Consider the following 25,317-nt stretch of genomic DNA (forward strand, 5'->3'; position numbering starts at 1 on the left):
ACGCTTATCGTAACTTTTCATAATTCAAAAGTAAAAAAAAAAAAGTAGCTTTTGGCACTTCCCAAAAAAGTAGCTTTTTACAATCACAAGAATAAAAATTGAAAGCTCTTTTGGAAAAATATACGATTACAAATTAAGCTCTATGAACCAAACTTTATATATCTCTTAAATTTGTTTAAAATGACTTTGTAATTAAATATGTGGAAATTAATATAAATTAATTTAATATCTTAAAAATGTACTTAGTTGTGATATATGGCTCAATTATTACCTATATTTGTAAGCATCCCAGAATTTGCATCTATTGCAAGGTAGGTCAGTTTGAATCATTTTGTTAAAGCTTAAAACTAGCGAGAGCAAACTTTTTTTCTTCACTAAAAAAAAAGAAAATCGATTTTGCTAACTTTTAGAAAAATATATTTGAATTTTTTAGCAAAACAAAAGATTATTTGGTCTGAAAAATTCGGTAAATTTCCAACAGAATCAACAACGTTCTTTTCTTACACTTAAGAAATCAATTGTAGAATCAATTGTTAGTTTTACTTAAACAAACGATTCTTTCACTGAAAAATGTCTGGTTTTTAATAAAACAATCCAACACTATCTTTTGTCTTGTTTGCAAATTTCTTTATATTTTTAAACGTTTAGACTAGTGTTAACGTTACGTTTTTGAATTTTTGTTTATTAAATGATTTCTAACATATTTTTTCATAAAAACTTATACTTTCAAAATATTTTCACACATACATATGAGAGAAACATTTAAGGTATGATTCTTAATAGAAATTACCTATCCTATATACTCAAATTCTTTATAATCTTGGTATTGACTATTTTTTAGTATTTTTTAGTTGTTATATGATTTTCAAACTCTTATGTTTGTCAGTTATCAGAATTATGTATTCCTGAAATTTGAGTCCAGGCGTATACACAGTTATATTTATTTAAATCTGTTAAAATAAATTAAAATTTATTCCCCATATAAATATTATGGTAATATGCAACTTTTCGTATTTTAAAAATCTAAATATAAATAAATTATAATTTATTTTATTAAATTTAAATTTTATATTTTTAAAATTATTTTATTAAAAATAATTAAACTGATTAAAAAATAAGATGATTTTAAATTAATCAAGATTCTTACATAATTTTATTATATAATTAAATATTTTACATAATAAAAATTAGAATTTAATAATGAAAGAATTATACAATTTAATTTAAATAATTTTTATTATAAATAAATTATGATTTATATTATATATTAATTTAAATTTTTTATTCTTAAAATTTAATTTACTAAAAATAATTAAATTAATTTTTATTAATATTTTTATATAATTTTATTATAATCGATTATTTTATATAATACAATTAAAATTTTAATGATAAAAAAATAATAAAAAATTATATAATTTAATTTAAATCATTAATATTTTGAAATTATATTGAGTCTTGTAAAAGATAATTAATATGTTCATTTTATAATTTAAATTAAAAATAATTATTTAATCTCATTGACATTAATATGTTAATAAATAAAATTATATAAATTTCTAAAGTACAGTATTATATTTAAATCCTAAGTTATTCTTTTATCTCCAATATTTTATAAAATATCTATATTACTCGTGTATAGCTTACCCTAGTTCCAGCCCGGAATTTCATATTTTATGCACACCGTTATTATCTAGCTCGTATACCTCCCTTACCAATCACAGTAACACACGCACAGGACACTAATCAGTAATCACACTCTCAACACTCATCAAACCACGTGTAAGGTGTAACCTTCTCTTTACTCACACCCGCATCAATATCAGAGAGAACGAAACAGAGTTTTCAAAAGAGAAAGCACAGAGGAGGATGAAAAAGAAGAAGAGGGAAATAGAGGGGGCGACGATAGAGGAAACTGTGGCCATCGCTGTCGCTGGTGAGCTCGAAAGGGGGAGGACACAGAGGCGTGGAATGCGTTAGAGAGAGAGAAAGTCAGAGAGATAGAGAGCAAAGAAGAGAAGACGATGATGGCGCCGACGAAGTAAGGGAAGCCGTCACTGCCGTCGAACTAAAGAGGAACAGAGAGAGGTGCAATTCGCAGAGATAGACGTTGAGAGATGTGACAAGGAGAAGGTGAAGGTCGTATCCATCATTGTCGCTGCTAGGGCTCGTCGTGGGATGCCATGACTGTCGCTGTCAATGGAGCTTGCCGTCGTCGTTTGGTCACCGTCGAGCTTGAAGGGCGCCACTGCTGTTGTCCCCGACAGCACCCTCCTCTACGTTCTAATTCCATTCTTGAGACTGTAGCACTTTTACTCTTTTTCTGCTTCCAGATTTTATTTCTGTCATATTCGTGTTCTGATTACAATAGTATATGTCTCTACTTAGTACTACCATCCTTGTCCGGAACCACTGATGTCGCTGTTGCAAGCCGTGATTGTTGATGCTCTGAAGGAATTGCTGCTGCGGGAGTGATCGGAGTTTATGCTACTGCTGTTGTTCCGGCTGCATTCGGGTTGTTGCCGCTGTTATAAATTAGAAAAGCAAAGCGATTTGTCACGATTAGAAATTTCAGCGAAATTCGGCTGATTCTGGTAGGGGATATGCTTTTGAAATTAAGGATTTTAATTCAACAATACCAAAAAGTTTGGTAAATAATTGCAGATAGGTTTATTAATTGTCTTGTGCGATTAGTTTGTATGATTGAATTGAGCTTGGATTGTGGTTGCAAATTTGTAATTGGTTTGATTAGTTTCTTGAATCTTGAATTGTTTGTTGATTGCAGCTATGTTGTATTGAATGGTTTGGATGAATTGATTTGATTGCTTGAAAATAAAGTATGTTAGTTTCTTGATATTAAATTTGATAAATGAAGAACTAGGAGGAAAATTGAGTTAGGATCATCATTAACTACTTTTGAATATTAAGAAAGAATTTAAAATTGAATTAGAAAAGTGATCTAGGGATGGAATTAAAGTGGGAGCAACTTTTAATTGATAGATTATGATTAATAAACTACGTTTGATTCTTTAAAAGTGGCTAAAATAAATTTTTTGAGTATGAAGTTCATGTTTTTGCTCAAAACTAGTTATCCAGAAAATTCTGCAAAAAAATCAGTGACTTGATCGGGTTGCTACTCATAGCTCAAAATTTCTCTTTCTCTAGAACTAATGTTAAATGAAACTTTGGTATTTGTAGTTTATTGACATAAACATTTTGGATTGTTGGAGTTGTGATTTAAGAGAGATGAATTTTTGAATTATGATGTATTATGCAATAAAAATCCGATTCTCAGTTTTAAATCAGTAACTTTGTAAGTTTATAACTCTCAATTCTGGATGGATATTGAGTTACAACTAATTGCAAGTGAAATTGAGTGTGTCTAGTATGTGTAAATTAAACTTTGGAACTATCCAAATTTTAATGAGTGAATTATAGAGCGTGGAAGAAGATGTGTTTGCTGATTTTTAAAATAGAACCTTGCAGGAAATTACCCAACTTTCAAGCTACATAACTTTCTCATTAAGAGTGGTATTGACCAGAAATTAGATGAGTCTAGTTGAACCATGTTAATTTTGAGGGTTATTGGATTTAAGTTGGATTTTATATAAATTTTTAAAATTAGACCACTACTATTGTTTTTCAGGGTTTGGGAACTACAGAATCATCTTTTGTGAAAATCATGTAAAATCCAATTTGAATCAGATTGAGTTGGGACTAAAAAGTGGTGAGCAATGGTTGCGTCTAGCATTATAGTGTGAAGTTTAAGAAAGTTTAGGGGAAAGAAAGTAATTACATAAAAGTTAAGGATTAAAGTGCATACATATATATAAAAGGCTGAAGGACCCAGATGTAAACACAAGAAAGTCTAGGGGTTTAAAGGTAAATATGAAAGAGTAACAGAAAGAAAATGTCATTTAATAAAAGCTAAGGAGACATAAAGGTTAAAGGAAAAGGTTTAGGGTATAAGCAAAGAAAAGATAAAGTTAAGAAAAAAGGTTAAAGAAAATGTCAAGAAGGGTTTGAAGGTTAAGGTTTGAGATTTAAGGATTAAAATTTAAAGTTTAAAGAAATAAGGTTTGCAGTATGAGGAATAAAGATCGATGAAAATCTAAAACAATAAATTAAAGAATTTGATTTTGAGCACAATTTTGTGAGGATGGCAAAATATAATGTTCACTTGAGATATTATGCATGAGGTTTAGCGGGGATGACAATACGTAATACCCACTTGAGGACCTCAAGGATGAAGCCCAGTGGGAATTACATAACACCCACTTGAGACACGTAGGATAAGGTTCAGTGGCGATAGTGATATATATCTCCTACTTGAGATGGAAGGATGGTTTTTCTATAAGAATAGTGGTATATAACACCAATGTTAAAAATGTTGTCAGGCTACGAGCAATCAACCGATACGTAAGTTCATGGCCTGTATAGAAATAGATATTCATCATATGCATTTGTATGAATTTTTTGGGTCTCTTCTATTACTGTGTTATATTATCTGTAAAATTTTCTGCTATTTGATTTGTGTGAATTATTTGTGTGTTTGTATTATGTATCTTGTGCTTGTTGGTTTATAAGTAATTGAGAATTAATATAACTGAGAATTGATTAATGTAACTAAAAACTGTTTTAAAGTAACGTAATTTAAAAGAAACTACTAAATCGTTTTTAGAAGATTTAGAGAATTTCAAAGGTTTAATCAAAAAACTTACTTCTGACAAATAAGAGAGTTATGTACATTTATTTTTTACTTTTACAGTATTTTCATTTTCTACTAAAAATTTGTGATCTAGTTTTTACCCAAAAAATTTTAATTTTTTTAGTTACAGATGCGAAGATTTATTAACAAAGTTGTAAATGTATAGAAGAATTTAACTGCGAGTTAAGTTATTGTTAGAATTCATTTTTCTCTTGTTCTTTTTATTAAAAAGTTTTTATTTTTTCTTCGGAGGGGTATAGATTTGTATTTATTGTTCATTTAAATAATTATAATATATTACTAGTCATTATGTGAATAATATTGTTTAGAAATCTTTAATGAACAAATTTAAATGATTAAAATACAAAATGCTATTGTCTTTTTCTCTAAATTGGGAACGAGTTAGCAATGTAAAAATTTAGTATTAAGTAATTAATATTAGGAAAGCTCATGTAATATTCTTTAGTAAAAATATCATAACTTAAACAAGGTGTTTTGCTGGAAGAGACGCGACATAATACATAGCTAGCTAGATACAGTTAGTTGATTAGTCCCGTAATAGAATTCTTTTGTTTAAAAAAAAGGAATGAGTGAGATGAAAACCAAATCTATCGTTATATATATAGTAGAAGTTGAAACAATGGTAATGGAAGAAGAGAAGAACAAAGATCTATGTTGCTTCTTTCAAGCAGCACCACGTCTCTACATTTATTTATAAATATGAGAATATGATTGTATTGTGTTCCTATCCACAAAAGAAAAAGTTATTGCATCTTTATGGAACATTTAAATAAATTGTAATTCATTTATTTATAAAGTTATATACTTTATAAATTAATAAAGTACAATTTACTGAAATATTTCGTAATCATACAATTACTTCTCTAGTGAGATGATGTTGTTTTATTAATCTTCACAATTGACAAAGTGATAGTTAACATTAAGATGACCCTTTTGGTGTCCGACTCCGTTGGTGTCCGACTCCGTTGGTGTCTAATTGTTTGAACACATTCACGTCCAAGTCAAGGCCTCCATTTCCGCACAGGTCCACTACTCTCACTATTGTTGAAGCTTCTGTTGCCGTGTTCGTTACCTGGATAAGAATAATGTTAAATTTTATGTTTGATTAATTTGAAAGTTATTATAATTTTGTCAAATTCGTAAATAATAATTCTCATACTTTTTAAAAGTTTATAATTGAATTCTTACTTATAAAAAAAATATTAAAAGAAGCAGAATACTTTTAGGTATATTTTCATAGGGACTTAATTAAAAAATTTTATAAACAATAATAAAGACTAAATTACAAATAAAACAAGTTACAATTGGATAAAGATAAAACATTTCCATTTATTTTGTAATTTTTAAATTGAATATATTTTTTATTTAATTCATGGATATATTTAAGAAAAAATAATTCAAAATCCTAAAGTATATATAGACCTCGGATCTTAATTTCTAAATAAAAAACTAATTTTTTTTATCTATTTTTATATTTTCTGAAGTTATAAGAGAGTTAGTACATGTGAATGACGACTTAGGATTTTTAATCATTATTCTATAATTAAATTCATATAAAATATTTGTTTCCAAAATATTTGTTTAGAAACAATAATTATATATCTTCTATCCTAATGCAAATACCATTTTGTAATTGCTTTATCATGAGAATTAAAAACTGAATTTGATAAACTTTAAAGTAAATACATATACTAATATTAAAAAAGAAAATTTGCATGCAGTTTTTTTCTAACCCAATTTCCATAAAGAGGCTATTCAGATAAAGACGCCTAAAATATCTTTTTTTAAATTATGTTTTTATGTTGTATTTTAATTAGTTTCTGTATAATTTATTCGATGTTCCTCATCACATATTATTAAATTCCTCAAAATATTTTCTTTCCAAAAATAATAAAAAATATTTAATTTGGACTAAAACAAAAAAAGTAATAGATTAACTATTAGATTTTTTTAAAAATATTATTTACATAAAAAACTATATCACATTCATCAATATATACATAAAACAAGCTCTTAAAATTTTTATAAATAAAAAAAATAATTAATTTTTATTCGTATAATATATAAAACAATTACTATATTATTATTATATTATAGATTAAAATTTATTAATTTAAATTTTGTCTTTATTTTTAATATAAGCATTAGAAATAAATAATTTTTTTATAACAAGATGTAATGTAACAAAATATATATAATATTAATTAGTTTTTAAAAAATTCTAAAAAGATGGTTTTTCTAATAAAGTGTTATTAAAAAATTAACATTATAAAAACTAATTTCAACCAATATGATATAATAGGTTATTAAATATATTTAATACAAAACACATTGAATATAAATTTTTGTTGAGTTTAAATTTTAAATAATTTTTAATTGAATTTCGAATATTTTTATTTTAAAGAGTTAGAATATTTTAACATCATTTTTTTCGTATCTTTTTAATTGAGTCTTTGATTTTTTAAATTATAAACCTTATTTATAGTTAAGAGTAATATTTTAACGCCACCAATTAGTCACACATATAAAAACACAAGAACAATTCTATTGTCATAATTATAATCTAACTTTATAAGCAATACAATACAATGAAACTATATATAAGTAATATAACTAAATTTTATCTACATCTATAGTCACATTTCATAAATAATATAATCAAATTATATTTATGTTTATAATTAAAATATGAATGAAAATATAAAAAATTATTAGGATGGTTAATTTTTTTCGTTCATAATTTTTTTATTAATTTTATTGTGAAAAGTTTAATTATTTTAATAATTAATTATTTTTTAAAAAAATAATTGAATAACACAAAAAATCTTATTAAGAGTAATTTATTTATATATAATTAAAAAATAATTGAATAATTATATAGGTAAAAAGTTAATATTCTTAAAAAATAAAAATAAAATTTATTTTAAATTAAAAATAAAGTTTATTTAAAAATAAAATTAAAAATCATGATTTTTTTTCTTTTTTCCAAAATTTATGTACGAGTAATTCTATAAATATTTTATGATGAATAAAAATGTTAAACTCGTACTAAAATTTTTTCTAATAAAATTTATTTTTATTCTACTAAACGTTAAATAAACTATTGAAAAGAGTTTTGTTTCCTTCATTAGAGAAGAATGATAAACTTTCATACTTCTATTATGTTATGGCAATAATTTGGCCTGTTATTTTTTATTAATAATAATAATAATAATAATAATAATAATAATAATAATAATAATAATAATAATAATAAACAAGTATATCACAGTAAAAAAGGAAGCACGTCACCAAATAATTTATCATCCGAATTATATATGAATCAAATTGATAATATGAGGGCTAACACTACAAAAATTGATAACAAGATTAGGGACATACAAAACCTTTCTTAAAATCATAGAAAAAAATATTTATATTTGTGTGATATATAAAACAATTATCATATTATTATTATTATTACATTATATATATATATGAGCAAAAAAAGTCCAGCTGTTTTAAAGTAAAATTTTCTTTCAATATTTGATTAAATGTTCTTGTATTTAGTACTTTTTTTTTGCACTTCCTCTTAGTTAAAAATATAATTATAATTTTTTAGTTATTATTGCTAGGGGTGTTTACAGATGGGATATGCCTGAAATTTCAATCCAATCCGCACTAAATTCATTAGATCAAATTCGATATTCGCACTTTTTATGTTTGGATCAGATATCAAATATATCCATAAAATAAAAAATATTAAAAAAATTATTTTTATAAAAAAAGTCAATAATTTTTTTTATTTACTTTTTTAAACATATTTACTTCTATCTGATTAGAGTGTGGATCCGATTCGATCCAATCCAATCATCTTACAGATCAGATTATATCCTCAAATTACATATCAGATACGGATAAATACTGTGAATTTATATGGATATGATCTAATCTATGAACACCCCTAACTACTACTATAGGTTCATTGTTGCAAAAGAATGCTCCTTTTATTATAAACCATTATTAGATCTTAATTACTGGATCGGCTGGTTCGACCAAAAAACTAGTGAACCGGACTAGGTCCGGTTCGATTTACTCCTTGGACCGTTTAAGGAATAAAACAGATATGAACCGGTAAGAATCGGTACAAACCGATCTAACCGAACTGGTCTGCTTGAAAAATTTTTTAAAATGTCTCCACAAGGTCTCGAACCAAGAACCTTGGAGCAAAAACAACCTCTACTTACCACTTAGCCATTGCACTTCTAAGTACTATTTTTGACAAATACTAATTAGTATACATAAATATCTAGTTTAATTTAATTTTTGTTTTTTCTATTTTTAAAATTAATTATATTTTAATTATATACCATTATTAATATAAATATAAATTTCACTAAAAATTTATTAATTTACTTGATCTATTTTATTGTTAGTATTGTGATTAAGGTTATTTCTTTTGATGTTAGTGTTAAAATTTACTGATATTATAGTTAGATGATAAGCTTTGTGAATTAATTATTTTTTTATTGTGACAAAATAAGATACTATTGTAGTATTAAAATTTTATGTTTTTTTTTATATTAGTTATTTTTAGAAGTTGAGACTTGATTCTTCATAAAATGTTAGTAAAGATATGTATTTCAAATTTTAATTTTAAGTTTTTAACTATTTTATATTTTATATTTACGTGAGACCGGTTTTATCGGTTCAACCAGTGATTTATCGGTTGAACCAATAAATCAGTGAACCAGTAGTTTGACCGGTTCGATCACTGGTTCGGTTCTAACAACTATGTTTTAATCCAATTTCAAAAATTTCGATTAACTCAATTTAGTCTCCCAACTTAATAATTATGACTCACATTGGTTCCTAATCTCATTTTTGTCACTATCTCACAAAATCGTTAACGACATGCTGAGATGGACTAACGACTGCTACATTATACATTCTAGCGACTATTTGATGTGACAATTGAAAATTTTTTACCTTATTTTTTTTCAACTAAACACTTAAAACCTAATATGAGTCACGGATACCTAAGTTAAAAAATCAAACTAAATAAATTGAAACTTTAAAAATCAGATTAAAGCTCGAATATAACTTCAAAACAGAACTTTAACTTATGTAGTAATTAATTTAAACGAGAATCAAATAAATCAAAATTTAACATAATTTTTATCAATGTTTTCAAATTCAAAATTTCTATACCAAAATTAACTAGGATTTTTCGTTAAATTAAAAATTTAATGAAATAGTGACTTTAATTATCTTAACCAATGTCCTAATTAATTACTTTTATGTCTTAAAAAAACTGCATATGAGAAGAAAATAATTAATTTGTCTACTTTAATAAATAGTTATTTTACTAAAATGAAAGAAACTATTTTTTTGAATTTTTTAAGAACTAATTAGTATTTTATATATTTGTTACACTACATTTAGTTATAAAAATTTTATTTATTTCTAATTCTTATATTAAAAATAAAAAAATTTAAATTAGTGAATCTTAATCTATAATATAATAATAATATAGTTATATTGTACGAATATAAATTAATTATTTTTTTATTTATAAAAATTTTAAGAGACTTGAGCTTGTTATATATATATATTGATGAATGTGATATATTTTTTTATATAAATAATCTTTTAAAAAAATCTAATAGTTAATCTATTACCTTTTTTGTTTTAGTCCAAATTAAAGATTTTTATTGTTTTTGGAAAGAAAGTATTTTGAGGAATTTAATAATATGTGATGAGGAACACCGAATAAATTATACAGAAACCAATTAAAACACAACATGAAAATATCTTTAAAAAAAGACGTTTTAGACGCCTTTATCCGAATGGCCTCTTTTCTATAAACGTGCATTTATAATTTCACTTTACCTTTTCTTTAAATATTTATTTTAAAATTTTTTAAATAAATTAATCAGTAAAATGTTGGTTTGGCGGATATGAAGTGTTTAGAAATTAAAGCATATAAATGACATAAAAAATATTCGAAAGAGAGTTGAAAATTAATCAAAAACAATTTAAAGTTATTTTATTTAATATTTTTTAATTATTACCCAAATAATTAAATAATATTAGATGTAGTAAATATTTAGTTATAAATGTTTATTTAATATATAGAATTATTGATGTTAAGTTAAATAAAATAATTTTAATTTATTATCTTCTTAGTATTATGGAGTGTGATGATAGGTTTTAGGCATGTGTTAAGAATAGAAAATTACACATGAAATCATCTAAGTTATAAATATAAAGAGATCATACATGGATACATTTGCCGCAAGAAGGTTTGCCATGGGTGCCAGCAGGTCCACAGAAGGCGGTCCAGCCGTATTTCTGGCGCCATTCAAGGGGCTTCATAGCATCCCAAGTGGAGCAGTAGCCCTTAGCAGTCTTCAAATCCCAACCGATTTTATGAGGGTTGTACAAATGATATGTTGCTCTCACGTTGTTGGCACTTTGACCATTCACCACAATGGCTACCACCATGCACCACACATAGCAAACCAACGCTAATAACATCAAGCTCCAATAGGTACTTCTTCCATCCATTCTCTAACACAACCAAGTTTTAGTTCTTATTATAATTTTGTTTTTTTTCTTTTTTTTTTTTTAAGTTAGACGAATGTTGTGCCCGCATACTACTACTATTTATAATCACAAACATTGCAAAGATATTTTTTTTTTCCTTCTATATTTCTCATTTTGATTTTGCCTTTTGGTAGCATGCATTGTTTATCACCTATTTTTTTATTCCCCTTCTTAATAAACCACCGTTCAGTTAATCGATTTTTTTTTTCTTTTTAACCATTGTTGATGCTCAAAACTTCAATGAGTAATATTTACATGATTGTGTAAATTATTTAGGAAATTATGACACATGCTCCATGCAATGATATTTACATAATTATGTACATTTATTTTATTCATATATCGTAAAAGCGTTATTAACAAAATCAGGATTGTGTAACTATAATATTTTTGGAATATTTATATATTTAAATATATTTAATTAATTAGTGTTCCAAAAGCAATTATTGACATACAACCATCCATTCTTAATTTGTTCTCTAATAAGATTTTAAATGTTATAAATAAAAATAAATTGCTATAAATATTTTTTAATAACACATTTGATATGGCCTCCGACTATATAAATATTTCTAAGTGATAAACCTCCAAATCATAAATTGGAAAATTTAAACAATTCTACTCATTTGTATCTAATTAGTTAGTTCTAATTCTATTATATTATATAATATATATTACAATTTTGGATTAATCTGCAAAAATAATTTTATAATCCAAATAATTTATATTAAATAATTAAAAATATATCATAAAACGGAAGCGCATCTGTATTTATGAAAATGATTGAAGAGTTATATTAGAAGAAAAAGGTATGTTACGTTGCCCCAATTTTTTCTTACCACACTTAAAAAACGTGGTCAAAAAGGGTCAATGATCACGTTTTATAATAGGTAGTGATTGATTAGAGATTTGACCACGTTTTTTCTTATCACGCTTCAAAAGTGTGGTTGAAAGATGATAAGTGGTTAGGAGGGCATTTTGGTTATTTTAGAGACAAAAGGCAGAATGGTAATCTTATCATATTCAAGGATCTGAATACTAGAAGAGTTATAATATATCTGTCTACTACAAAAAAAATAAGCTTTCTGCCACGCTTTTAAAGCGTGCCAAAAAGTGTAAAAAAGCATGCCAATAACTTTTTGCCATGCTTTTTGAGCTATCGGCACGCTTTTGAAAGGGTCACATCCGCAAGCGTACTGGTTGCTCTATCGCGACGCTTTTACGGATCTATCGGCACGCTTTGATCTCTTGCCATGCTTTAAAAGCGTGGCCATAGGTCTTAACCTATAGCTACGCTTGAGAAGCGTACCAAAAAGTGTACATATCGCCACGCTTTTAAAGCGTCCCAGGATGTTTGTTTTGGGTACTCTTTAAAAGTGTGCCGGTAGGGGAAGATATGGCTACACTTTTTAAACATGCTAATAGGGTAAGCATATGACTATGCTCCAAAAGCGTGGCTATTTATAAATACAAAAAACATACGGCTACGCTTAAAAAACGTGCCAATAGATGAAGACATGGGTACACTTTTAAAGCATGCCGGTGCCAAGCTATGACCACGTTTATTAAGCGTGCCTGTTGAGCCCAACATTATGATGTAGCCACCCTTTTTAAGCATGGCCATAAGTTTGGTCAGAAATTTTTTTATTAATCTTCTTAATATTTCGTGCAAAATTCATATATAATTTTAAAATCATAAACCAAAATAATTATGTATATTGAACTAATCCAACATATACATAAACTTCCCCATAAAAAGACATATATATCCACAAAAGTAGACTTTGAAAACAAAGTACCAAAAAGTAAAGACATAACAAGTAAATAAGAATTGCAATTCTAACAAGTGTCACATATCTACTTCTTTTATATACTTAGTTACAAAATATCAAATTTCATGAGTAGTGTGATCATCCATTATGAGCTCCATTGTTTTTACCACTGCCCTGCAGAATTTTAAATAATCTTGTGTTAGTGCATGTTTTCACCTTATGATCCATATGAACCATATGAAGAACCACCCCAATTCCACCACCAATACCCTCAAGAACCACCACCTCACTACCCTTACCAAGATGAATCACCTCCCATGTATGATAACTTTCAACCACATAATGAATTTCCCTTTCCACCACAACCCTCCAAGGAAGAACACCCACATCCATCTATCCAAGAGTTAATGGATCGTCTCAAGGAAGAAATGGATTGGCTTCAAGCAATAATCCGTCAAAAGGAGCAAGAGGAAGCCCAAAGGAGGAATTATGAAGCTATTGAGGCTAACCTTGCCAAAATTAAAGCCAACTTGGACTTATGGGACTCATGTAACACGCAAGGCATCTCCACGGATGAGTGTGAGAAATCAACCGAAGAAAGGAGCATGAAGGAGATTTTAGAATCTCAACATGAGGACAAGGAGATGGGGTATGTCTTGCAACAAGTGGAGGAGGGAGAGATTATTGAGGAAGAAGAAGTGGTTGAAGAGTTAGAGGAAGTTGAACAAGAAGTGGATTCCAAGTTTGAGAACACTTCCACACCAAGTAACATTGTTGATGATTTTGTGGAAGTTGTTGAACCCTCTTCCATTGAGCTTGAAGGCGATGTTAAGGAGGGTGCGCAACCTCCTAAGCATATAATGAATGATGAAGAATTGGAAGAAGGTGAGCAAGCAACAAATCTTCCTCTTAAAGATGATCCCACACCAACACATGATCCTTTGGCACTTAAGGAATCTTCTCCTCTTGAAATTGAGGTGGCTGTTGAGATAAGTTCCACATTACCTCCAAGTTATGACATGAGGAGTGGAGAAGAGCTAGAAGAAGCTGGTGAGGAAGTGATTGAATGTGAAGAGCATTTTCAAGAGGTGGACATGGAAGAAGCTTGCCAAGAGGTGGAGGTATTCAAAGAAGAGCACAAGGGAATGGAACTTACAAGACCATTGGAGACGTCCCTTCCTAAGTCACCATCCAACACAACATTCAAGTGGGTAAAACTCTTATCCCTAAGCTTTAATTTCTCACTTGAATATGGTTTGCTTGAGACGGATGGACAACTTAGTGCTCTTTGTGGGGTTAAGAGCAAAAGAAAATTGAGTAGTGGGTGGAAATGCCAATCAAGGTTCTTTATGGTTGGAAATTCAAAGTTCAAGTGCAATGGGTGGTATAATTCTCAACTAAAAGGGTCTAGGAGAATGCTTTGGTGCTCACATGGGAATTCGGATCACTTGCCACCCAAATGGAATTGTCTTGACCAACATGAAGATGGGTGTAGAAACAAGATTTGGGATCCGGGAATAGATGAAGATCAACTTTGGAAGCCCTTAGCTTGTGTGGAACTTCATCAAAGCTTGGTGCCACTGGTTTTGAATTTTGGAGCTTACTTGAAGTCCAAGCATTGGTGGAGGTTTCAAGATGAGTACAAGGATAAGTCACCATAACAAGGAGCCTTCCAAATGTCCAACTTAAGGACTTAAACTAAAAGTGCTAGGTGGGAGACACCCCACCATGGTAAACTCTTTTTATTTTTCTCTTTTGTAAATATTGGTAGAATAGGTTTGATTTCATGTTTTGTTTTATTTGTTGAGTTTATTTGGTAGTATAATATGTTGAATAAGGCTTTTATGGTGTTTGGGTAGCTATTTGGAGGTTTGAAATGCTTGGATTGGTGCAAGAACATGAAAAATTTTGAAAAACAGAGCACCAACCCGCGCGTGCGCGCACCTGGCGCGTACGCGCACCTCAAGCATTTTCGACAATCCACGCGAGCGTGCCATGTGCGTGGACGTGTGGATTGAAAAAATTACCCCTCCATACATTGACCCGAGAGTTGCGCCTACACTGCGCCAGCACCATGCCTGAGGCACAAACCAACCGTGCGTGCGCGCACCTAGCGCGTACGCGCCCTTTTGGCAATTCCCGGATCGACGCGCTAGCGCACCTTGCGCGTGCGCACCGATCGCCCATTTGCACTCTTGGTACATTTTCCAGAGAGTTGTGCCACTTTTGTGCCTATTCTGTGCTTGTCACCCGCGCGTGCGCGCATTTTGCGCGTCCGCGCCGGTAAAAAAAAAGAGTTTTTTTTACTCTTCCATTTTCTTTTGCCCATTGCATTCTTATACTTCCACTCTTTCCATTTTTATTTTGTTTTCATAGCTTATTTTTACCTTATTTTTTTTGAGTTTCTTATTCTAATAATGGTGTTGCATTTTCCTACTCAATTGTTGAGAATTTCTTGCATTATTTTGGTGCCTCTTGACTTGTTCGATATTAGTTAATATGCCTTTGCTTGAATTGTTTTCTCACTCACATGTTGTAGCTACCATGTATTGAGAACCATACTTTTATTTGGCATTAGCCCCCGCCTATGTTCTAATTGCTTTCATATCTTTGTTGTAGGCTTAATTTTCTTTCTTTTTCTTTCCTTTTAGGTTGGCCGCCAAGAAGGAAAGGAATGGAAAGTCTTCTAAATGGGGCAACAAACAAGTTCATCCGCACAACCCTTTGAAGAAACTCATCAATTGTAGCAACCCGTCCATCTTGCTCTTCTTTGCATGCACCGAGGACGGTGCAAATTTCTAAGTGTGGGGAGGTCGTCCGACCGATCTCCATGGGTAACAATTTCCTTTTTCAACACCAATTTTTTTTTGTCTTTGTTAGTTAGTTGTCGCATCGCATGATAGGTTGCATGCTAGTTAGAAATTGTACATATTTCACCATTTCTTTTTATGTTAGAACTACTTGGTTATGGTGATGATTTCCTTCCACGAAATTATAGTTTTAGGGCAACCTACCAATTTGGAAAATTTTTTTTATTAAACTTGCTTGAAAAAAAAAATTTATTTTGGAACATGGTTTTTGAGCTAAGAACACAAGCTTGTGAGATTTGAGCCTAACTGCGTGGTTACAACCACTTATTCTTCCTTCTTGTGTGCATTATCCTCTTTCTATGATTGTAATCTTTGATTTGTTTGATTCTCTATGTCCATTATTTTGTGTATTCATGCATTTATATGATTGAGGTCATTGTTTCATTAGCTCACTTACCCAAATAGCCTTACATCTTATCATCCATTGTTAGCCAATTTGAGCCTATGATTAACCCATTTGTTCTTAATTTAGCACATTACAAGCCTTAAAGTGAAAAACAATAAATATCCTTTATTTAGATCTTTGATTAGCTTAGGATAGGGTGTGTGTGTATCATTCAAGTGTGGAAAGTCTTGGGACATTGGGTGAATAAAAGGGTAGTTTTGTGTTTTTGTTGTAAAAATTGGGAATTGGGTACATACTCATGTATTGATAAAATGTATAGACCTTATGCATTGATGTTCTTGTATATAGTTTGAAAGGAAAAAAAAAGAAAAGAAAAAGAAAAAGAAAAAGAAAAAGAAAAAAAGAAAAAGAAAAAAAATAGAAGGAAAAGAAAAAGAAAAGAAAAGAAATAAAAAGGGGACAAAATGCCCCAAAGCAAAGTGAAGCTCAATAAAGATCAATGCATATGAGTTGTAATAAAAAAAGAAAATTCATGAGTATGTGAAAAAGTGAAAAATGGATAGTTAGGATAGCTTAAATTGTATAGGTTGCTATACAGGTTAGGTGGGAAGTTTAAGGTAATCAAAGATTCAAATTTCAAGTCCACTTGACCAAATATACATCCTTACCTTAACCCTAGCCCCATTACAATCTACGAAAAGTCCTCATGATAGTTGTATGCATGCATGAAATAAATGTTGATTGTTAGATGAAAAATGAATCTTGGAAAGCATGATTAGGAGAGCATTGAGAGAATCGACCCTATACACTTGAGCGACTAGAGTGCAAACACTTCCGGTGAGGATTCGATGCTCAACTCCATGATTCCCGGCTTTCATGAGCGTTCTTCTTGCAAGTCTACTTGAACTTCATTTTTATACTTGAATTGGTAGGATTCATGAGTGATCATATGACCTTAGCCCTACCCATTTATACATGCTCTTGGAGGATTGATTTATTTTTAACCAAGTAGGTAGAATCATTTTGCATTTAGTTGCATTCATATAGTTTAGGTTGCATCTAGTTTATTTACATTGAAAAAATGTTGATACCCTTTGTTCTCTCTTGGTTTAAGCATGAGGACATGCTTGGTTTAAGTGTGGGGAGATTTGATAAACCCCGATTTTGTGGTTTATCTTGTGCTTATTTTGGGGGATTTTATCACCTTTTCCCACATTTATTCAATGAAATAGCATGGTTTTGGAATTCTCCCTAGATTTGTGCTTAACTGTGAAAACATGCTTTTTAGGCCCTAAAATTGATGATTTTAATCCACTTTAATTCCATTCGATGCCTTGATATGTTTGTTGAGTGAATTCAGGTTCATAAGGCAAGTAGTGGATGGAAGAAGTGAGGAGAAAAGCATGCAAGTGGGAGAACTCATGAAGAAATGAAGGAACCGTAAAGCTGTCAAGCCTGACCTCCTGGCACTCAAATGACCATAACTTGAGCTACAGAGGTCCAAATGAGGCGGTTCCAGTTGCGTTGGAAAGCTAACATCCGGAGCTTTGAAGTGATATAAAGCCATATGTTGCTTCGCGTTCAGGGGCGCGCACGCGCCGATGCTGTCCGTGGCCCACTTTAATGAAATCGCCCACAGCGATTTTGCAGCTCATTTTGGGCCCAATCCAACTCATTTCTGATGCTATTGAAGCCAAGGATTGAAGGGGAGTTAACACACTGAGTCATAGTTTAGTTTTTATCATGTTTTAGATTAGAATTCTAGAGAGAGAGGCTCTCTCCTCTCTCTAGATTTTAGGGTAGTTTTAGTTAATTCTTCTTGAATCCAAGTTTTAATTCTTGTTTTGATTTAGTTTCTCCTTTTAATTTCTTGTTATTACATCTTTACTCTTCTAGTTTTACTTGTCATTTCCTTTATTTTGTCCTCTTTTATGTTTATGAACATTTTTGGATCTTAATTTTCTTTAATGCAATTTTATGTTTGATGTTCTTTTTATTGTTAATTTGAGTTGAGATCTTACTTTTCTTGCAATTGGTAGTTGGTAGATTTTATATTCTTGCACATTTACTATGCTTTCCGTTATTACCCACCAAGTGTTTGACAAAATGCTTGGCTGGGCTTTAGAGTAGATTTTGAGCATTCTTGGCTTGGAAACCCAACTTATGTTGGTGATCTAGAGTTGTTAGCTAGTATTGTTTCTATTGACGCTAATCTTTTGCTAATTTAATTAGTGAGTTGATTAGGACTTTTGGATTGAGATTAGTTAGTCTCATTAGACTTTCTCCCTATTTGTTGGAGTTGACGTAATGAGATAAATTCTTGTTTATAATTGTGACATGATTAATTAGTCTTGTTTGACATTCTCCCGATGTGTGAGTTAACTAAATAAGATGAATTAATCATGCATGACTAGGATAGAAAGCCTATGATCTCAATTCATTGTCATGAATGTCTCTCTTTATTACTTGCTTGATTTACTTTTCTTGTCATTTAAATTCTTGTCCATTTAATTTCTTGCCTCATATCAACCAAACCCCCCTTGCTCTTCATAGCCAATAATTAAACACTTCATTACAATTCCTTGTGAGACGACCCAGAGTCTTAATACTTCGGTTAATTCATATTTGGAGTTTGTTACTTGTGACAACCAATATTTTTGATGTAAGGATTATTGATTGGTTTGAAAACTATACTTCACAACGAGACTCCATTAGATAAATTCTAAACCATCAAAAGTTCTATCATCAAAGGGCTACGTATTTCAGAGGCTGGGAAAAGGGGGAAATTAGGGTTTTTTTTTTTGTTTAAGGTGGGAATTTAGGGTAAAATGAAATTGAGAGTTTAGAGTTAGGAATTTGTTGAATCAATTTATTACTTGATTTTTAATTATGTATTCTCATTTAAAATTATAAGATGATATAATTAATTTTTTATTCATAAAAAATAAAATATTAAATTACAAGAATATCAAATATTTAAATCAAATCATATAAAATTTTTATTATTATATAATTATTAAACTTTATAATTTAAATATATAAAATTATTCAACAATTATAAATTACATAAAAATTCTAGTTCAAATAGTCAAAATTTTATTATTTTTAATTTTTTAAAACTTTAAATTATAAATAAAAAAATATTCAATAATGTTAAAGTTAGGTAAAAATATTAATTTATTTTAAATTTAATTTATCAAAAATTATTTTAATTATCTTTAATAAAATAATTTCTTAAATCAAAGTCTCTAATAAATAAATAAATTAAAATTAGCATATAATAAGAATTTTTCAAAAATTAGTTCATAATACTTGTTATTTATTTATAACAAATAATTTTTTTGTATTCTACTAATTTAATATTTATGGAGAACTATTTTTATATGTATCTTTCAATTTGTATAATTATTTAAATATTTAAAAATTGTTGCTTACTAAAAAAGTTATTGTAATAGTTATAAAACCGTTTATTCAAATAGTCAAAGACAACAGTTTTATTTTGTTGCTACAACTTAATGAAAAATTAAACTTCAATAGCAACACTATAAAAACTGTTGTTTAAAATCATCTAAGAGAACAGTTTTAAAGTGTAGCAACTTTGGCAACGATTTTTAAGCGTATCTTTTGTATAATTATTTAAACAACATTAAAAAACCGTTGCTTAAAAATAAATTCTAGTAACGATTATAAAACCATTCTTTAAAATATTCAAAAAGAACAGTTTTATTTTGTTGCTATAAAATAATGAAAACTAAACTTCAACAGTAACACTGTAAAAAATCGTTGCCTAAAACTATCTAAAAGAACGGTTTTAAGGCGTTGCAGATTTTGGCATTGCTAAAACCCATATTTGTTGTAGTGAATGGAATCAAACGTGCATGAAAATAGAACAGTAATATTATTAATCCATGAGAATCAGTAGAGCTCTAAACGCTAACTTAGGAGGTTTAGTTGCTCATAGCTTACAGAAAGTAATAGTAAAACGTACAAATGGGCAAAGATCTCTAACAAAGGTGATCTATGAAAACATATGAAAAAATGTAGAATTTTGCACTAAAACCTATAAAAACATAATAAAACTTAAATAAAACATAACTAAAACAATATGAAAATGATGCCAAAAAGTATATAAAATATCTGCTCATCATCAGCTCTAGCAATAATTGAATTGAACACATATACTTGTTTCTTTCTATTTATCGTTGGAAATTGAAAGAAAAACTCATGACAAAGCAGTAAATTAAGCAATCAGCAGTACATATTCAGCCTAAAAGTAGAAATGAGGCAGGAAACTTGCCAAGGCCAACAAATAGATGAGATAATAAAGCATAGAAAAAATTATAGTTAAGCAATCAACGGTGTATATTCAACCAACAGTACACTAAAAGAAAATTCAACAACCAACAGTACATATTCAGCCAGCAACATAAATTCAACATGAAAAATAAAATTCTATAATCTAAATCAGGGGAATGACAATAATACGAGGATAGGATAGTTACTTACATCATCGGTTGGTGGAATGTGAGTTGATTCGGAGGAGCGGGGAGTATTTCTTGGTCTACTACTTGAGGCATCCAAAGGAGAGTTTTGGATAACTTGTAGTAAGGCTGCTATCTCTTCGTCACTCATTCCAGGATTGAGTTGGTGCAACATCACCTTTAATAGACCACAAACACCGTCCATCTTCTTCTCTAACAATAAGACCTTATCGCTGTATTCAACCTTGACTTGGCGAATCTCCTCATCCTTTTTAAGAGAGTGATGTGGGATATTTGTCAGTCTAGAATTTACCAATAAAATGTCGTCGTGAGTATAGTCTAAACATGATCAATAACTAGAGAATTTCTAGACCGACAAATATAGTCTAAACAAATATGTGGTGACAAATATCCTCATCCTTATCTAAATTTGGTGCAGGATAGCTTGGCGAATCTCCCAGTTATTGATTTTTAATTGTGGTGACACATTTTTGTCGTGAGTATAGTCTAAATTTACCAATGCATTAATAGAAATCAATCTAAACATGATCCAAATCCAAGATCCAAAATAACTACAATAACAAGAAAACTAAATGAGAGTAGGAGAATGAGATCTACAAATTAAAGCAATGTAAAATGGAATTAAAACAGATCTAACCAAAGGATCAAAGTGAAATTGGAATTGAGAAGGCTAAAACCTAGAGAGAAGTGAGAGTTTCTCTCTCTAGCAATAACAAGAACAAAAGCTAGCTAAAATTGTGTCTCCTCTCCAAAATGAGTGAAACCTCCTTTCCCCCTTGGTTCCTTGGGTCTTTTCTTTACAGAATTGAGTTCAGATTGTGCCTGAAGCCTCTTAGAAATCGCCAGCCACAATTTCACTAATGATTTCACGTGCTAGGCATCATGCGTGTGCGTCAACCACACATGCACATCATATAAACTTCTCAGGCCACGCGTACGCATCGATCACGCGTACGCATCGGTGGGAATTCGCATCACCACGCGAATGCACCAGCTTTTGCACACGATTCCCAGTTGCATGCATCCACGCGTGCAAGTTGGTGACGCGTGCGTGTCTCCACCAATTCTCCAAAGCTCGATTCTTCATGTCCCTTCCACTTGTGTATACTTCCTTTTCATTTTCTATGCCATTCCTACCCTATAAACTCTGAAATCACTTAACAAACGTATCACGGCATCGAATGGTATCAAGAGAGGATTAAAATTTGGCATTTTTAGGGTTAAAGAAGCATGTTTTACACCATGAAGAAAAATTAGGAAGGAAACACAAAACTATGCATTTTATATGAATTAGTGTGGAAAATATTGATAAAATCCCCCAAATTCTATACAAGATAAACCCTAAAATTGGGATTTATCAGAGAGCTTCTTGTAACCGATTGATCGAGGAAAATCGTCGGTAAAGAATTTCTTAAAATAGTCGTATTGCAAGTACAGTTCTAAACCGACAATTAAACCTCAATCAAATTTAATTTGTTTGTCACTAAAGCAAAACCAATAAAATTAACCGAAATATTAAACCTCGGGTCGTCTCTCAAGGAATTGAAGGGAAGTGTTTTTACTATTGGTTATGGAAAAGTATCTTTTTGGGTTTTTGAAATAAGGAACAAGGAAATAAAATGGCAAGAAATTAAATTAATAACTAAGAAAACTCTTAACTAGGATTGAGAATTAGAAGTCATGTCATCGTTATCGTCATCAATTGTGATGGTAATCGTATTTCACTTTCACTTAGTTAACCCTCTACAACGAAGGTAAGTCAAGTGAGCAAAATCAACTTAGGTTCACAAGTCCTAATCAAAGACTAGATTTAGTGAAGCCTAAGCCAATCAGCTATTTTCAATTACCCTTCAACAAGAGAATTTGATGACTCTATAGTCTCAACTAATCAATCTAAGTCAAGAATATAAAAGCTAATTTAAAATCCTCCCAAGCATTTTATCAAACACTTGGAAGGCATAAAATAAAAGTATAGAAAAGTAATAAGAGAATATCAAATTAAAAACCGACAATTGTAAGAGGAAACAATAAAAATAAATTGAAGAAAGAAGCAATAAATATGAAATAGCTCAACTTGCATTAATAAGAAATTGAATCTAACATAGAGTTTATAAACCAAATTAGGGAAATAAACAAATCAAAAAGAGAAATAAATAAACCAAAGTACTAGAACAATTAAAGTAGAAGAAACTTAAATTAAAGCAAGGTAGAATTCTGAAATTGAGAAGAAATAAACCTAAAAAAACCTAAAACCTAGAAGAGGAGAGAGCAAAAATTGTGTGAATGAGAAGTGACACCCTGCAGCCTCTAATATGTGTTTTTGGGCTTGGAACTGGACCAAAAACAGACCAAAAATTGCCCCCGGCGATTTCTGATACGTTCAACACGTGGCTCTGTCACGCGTACGCGTTGTCCACGTGTACTCATCGTTGAACTTTTGCAAGGTCACGCGTACACGTGATCCACGCGTGCGCGTCGCCCAAATGCATGGCAACTATGGAAAATTGCATATATTTTGAAGCCTTGGATGTTAGCTTTCCAACGCAACTAGAACCGCCTCATTCGGACCTCTGTAGCTTAAGTTATGGTCGATTTAGTACGAAGAAGTCAGGGTTGACAACTTAGCAATTCCTTCAATTTCTTTATATTCCTTCCACTTTTACATGCTTCCTTTCCATTCTCTAAGCCATTCCTACCCTATAAATCCTGAAATCACTTAACACACATATCAAGGCATCGAATGGTAATAAGAGAGGATTAAAATTAGCAAATTTAGCACCAAAGAAGCATGTTTTCAATCATAGCACAAAATTAGGAAGGAAAATGTAAAACATGCGAATTCAATGAATAAATGTGAGAATAATGGATAAAATTCACTAAATTAAGCCCAAGATAAACCGTAAAATAGCGGTTTATCACCGATGCCCTATAAAAATGAACTCGACTTGGTTGGTCCTTTCCTAACACTGCTATAAATGCAGTCTCATGATTTTCCCCTGCCTCTATGCGGTTTTGAAGTTCATTCTACCAAAAGTGACAACAACAAAAAATACAAAGTCAGATTAATGTAATATAAATACAAATCTATTTAGCATTTATATTGTACAAATCCAAATAGAAATACAATATAACTCACAATTGTTGTTTGTGTTTTAGCATCAATTTCTTTTCCATTTTTACTTGTGTGAGTTACTGTGAAAACTTCAGCTCTTGATGGTTCTTCATTGTTCTCTTTAGAGTCACGCTAGAGTATGAAGAGAAAAACTTACATGAATAATGCTAACTAGACAATATAACATTGATATAAAGGAGAAATCACAAAAAATTAAGTTATGTTACCAATTGCTTACGTACTATTGCAAAATTTGTGGATTCCATTCGGTAAGGACATGGAAAAATCAGCATTACAAGTAATTAGGTCTATTAAAAGTAACATTTCAAGTCAAATTCAAATCCTTCCCTAGGCAATCAACTCTCTATTTCTTACAATTTTCTACCCACATTATTCATTTATAGATTTAACGACCAACAAATCAATATTCAACAAAAATAAACCACCTCCAGTAAAGGCAGACTAGATAGTAAATTAAGAACTTCTAAGCATAAATTGCATATTATTTTACAACGGAATTTGAAACTAGCATGAATGATAAATTTAATCCAAATATAATATTTCAAGATATGTCAAAACAATTTATATTCTCAAGAAAATAGCAACGGCAATGTTATTCAGTTACCTGGTGCGCGAAATTGAACTCACACAACTTCACCGACAAGTGCACCGGGTTGTCCAAGTATTACCTCAGGTAAGTGAGGGTCGATCCCACGAAGATTGTTTGATTGAGCAAGCAGTCGTTATTGGTGCGGGATTTATAACCCACAAACTAATCGGCAAGTGCACTGGGTCATACCAAGTAATACCTCAGGTGAGTGAGGGTGGATCCCACGAGGATTGATGGACTAAGCAACAATGGTTAAATGATTTACTTAGTTAGGCAAGAAGAAAATGGTTTTGAGATGTTCAAAAGGTTTAAAAAGTGACTTCAAAATATCAGAAGGCAGTCACACAAGTAATTAAGTTAAAAATAAAATATGGGAGAAAACAGTTAAGACTTCAGAGATATTTATTTTTTGGATTGACTTTTCTTATTAATTTATTATAAGAGGATTATATGTCACATATCCCGTTAAATCCAGATAATTAGAATTTAGGAGAAATTGTTTTCAAGCTATTGTTCAAGTAAAGAGCTTTTCCAAGTTATACAAGAACTCAATTAGAACATGGGTCATACTTCCGTTCCACCCAAATTCATAAAGTAAAGAATGAAAACAATTCTTGAATTATAAATCAAAACATGAATTACAATAGAAAAATAACAGTTTCAATCCGTACAATAGACAGAGCTCCTAACATTAATAGTGGAGGTTTAGTTGCTCATGGCTCAGAGAGAAAATAAGGATTCAGGTAAATTGTCTTGAGGTGGAATCCATAGTTAACTAATTAATGTTG

The 25,317-nt window shown here is 30.1% G+C and overlaps 1 pseudogene; it reads right to left on the minus strand.

The window, feature by feature from the left end:
- Positions 1–5,404: 5,404 nt before the first annotated feature.
- On the minus strand, positions 5,405–11,326 carry LOC130951552 (pathogenesis-related protein PR-4-like; annotated as a pseudogene).
- Positions 11,327–25,317: the final 13,991 nt, after the last annotated feature.

Source organism: Arachis stenosperma, chromosome 9, assembly GCF_014773155.1.
Source record: "Arachis stenosperma cultivar V10309 chromosome 9, arast.V10309.gnm1.PFL2, whole genome shotgun sequence".
In the NCBI taxonomy this organism is placed as follows: Eukaryota; Viridiplantae; Streptophyta; class Magnoliopsida; order Fabales; family Fabaceae; genus Arachis; species Arachis stenosperma.